Source organism: Sphaeramia orbicularis, chromosome 17, assembly GCF_902148855.1.
Source record: "Sphaeramia orbicularis chromosome 17, fSphaOr1.1, whole genome shotgun sequence".
NCBI classification, from domain to species: Eukaryota; Metazoa; Chordata; class Actinopteri; order Kurtiformes; family Apogonidae; genus Sphaeramia; species Sphaeramia orbicularis.
In genome coordinates this window covers 27,441,254-27,443,339 of record NC_043973.1, presented here as the reverse complement: position 1 = coordinate 27,443,339, position 2,086 = coordinate 27,441,254, and positions in this window count along the sequence as shown.

The window sequence follows — 2,086 nt, the reverse complement described above, 5'->3', positions numbered from 1 at the left end:
CTTTTTCTTCTCTAAAGAATGCATAATGGAAAGAATGATATTTAAGACAGAATATATATAATTATATCTAAATAAAATATGAAATCAGGGATTGATATTTTATAAATGTTCTGATTTGATCTTTTTTGACAACTGTAAGGTAAAAGTTTGAACATTTATGCAACATTTAAATATTTATGTTAAATAGAATTTGTATTTATGACAGTGAAATTTGTGCATTTATCAAGTAAAGTGATGATTGTTTTATTCAGAAAGGTTGTGAAAAGAAGTGGAGAAAAAAACAGAGTTCATTAAGTTGCACCTGCTTTCTGCGTCTTCATTTTTTGCGTAAAAACAAACGTTTTGGGTGTATCCTTTGGTTGTTTTTGAACCAACTAATAAGACTAATTCGGATTGTATTTTATCAAATTTCTCCCCCTTTAAAAAAAATGAGGAAACAGACTTTAATAATTTTTAATGGCAAATACTCTCCTATAGCTTTTGCTGTGATCAGAGGATGCAGTGGTGATGGTGCCAAATCATTAATAAACCGAATAAAATAGACAAAAATCTAAAAAACCTTTTGAGATATTCTTATACGGTCAGTGAAAAAATGTGAGGAGGAGACAGAGGATGATATCACATAGAAGAGACAATGAGAGGAGCTCGGGAAATGGTTTCAATAGATCAAAAAGAGGTGCTGCTGAAGTCACTTGCAATTACAAGAATTAGCCTGGCCTGGCCCTCCACTGCTAATCAGAGTCGGCGGTGATATGTTTATGTCCTCATGCAATCAGAAGACCGGTTGGAGAGCCGGGGCACCCAGGACTCAATAGGGCTATCATCATCAGGTCCCATTGCTATTTAGAAGGTGAAATAATGTGCGATTAAACCAGTCCTTAAAGAGAAGAAAAATGTGTTTTTTCTTTTTCCTTTTGCGCGCGTATTTGACCAGGGATGAATTACAATTACAAAGAAAAATATTGGCCGAGGCGTCATTTTATTTAAGAAGACTAAATTTATCTAAATTGACTAAAGTTTTTTTTTTTTTCTTTTAATGTGCTATATTCTCAGATCAATCTCTCCAAATCTGACTTTGGCCCCTGTGCGTCCTAGCCCACACGGCAGTTGACCTCGCATTTTTATCCGCATCTACTTTCGCACAGAGTATCTCTCTCCGGGAACAATTGTTGTAGCACTTCTTTTATTTTCTGAAGCCAAACGCATTGTTTTAAACCCAAGAGAATGGGACAGAGAGCGGAGAAACATCTGCCTCTCCACCCTCCTGACTCTGATGCCCATCGGCCCCAATATTCCAACAAAAGCCACCGTTGTTTTACGCTGTCCCTTGTATCCAGAGTAATTACTTATCATCAATCAAAATTAATAATAGCTGATTGGGTTGGTGTGGTCAACGATTATAGAAGGGGAAGGGCTGGAGCAGACTCTCACACCGTTTTTGCAGTCAGTGGTGAACCTGGCAAAAGGGGTGGAGGAGGGAGGGGAGGCAACGAGAGAGAGAGAGAGAGAGAGAGGGAGGGAGGGAGGGGGGGGGGATGTGCAGTGCTGGGGGTGCGACCCGTCTATTTGGTCTCCACTGGGAAACTACCGCCTCTCACGACGGCCAAAAAGTCAGAGGCTGAATAAGGAAATGAAGCGTAATTTGAGGAAGATGGATGAGCCCCCAGGGAAACACCCCCTTTTCATTCCTCTTGTATTGCAGATGATAACCAATGCGCTCTCGCCCTCTCTCTCTCTCTCTCTCTTTGCGCGCACACACACTCACGCTGGAGATCTTGGAGAGGGGCGGAGGGAGGAGTTGCAAAGAGGGGATGAGGTGGATAGATAGAGAGAGCGTGTGTTTATGTCTCAGTGTGTGACAAATAAGAGGGAAAAGGTAGCGGTTGGGCACACAACAAAGCGCCCGGCTGACTGACGCATATAGAGTGCAGAGATCCGGAGAAGCGGTCCACTCCCAGGGATGACAAACACGGCGCAGGATCTACTTCATTTCACTCTGTCTTTGCACTGAAAGTTTTGTGCGTCGCCAGGGGGGGAAAGGACACCTGCTTTCAAGTTTCTACCAAATAGAGTGTTTGCCTGCAAA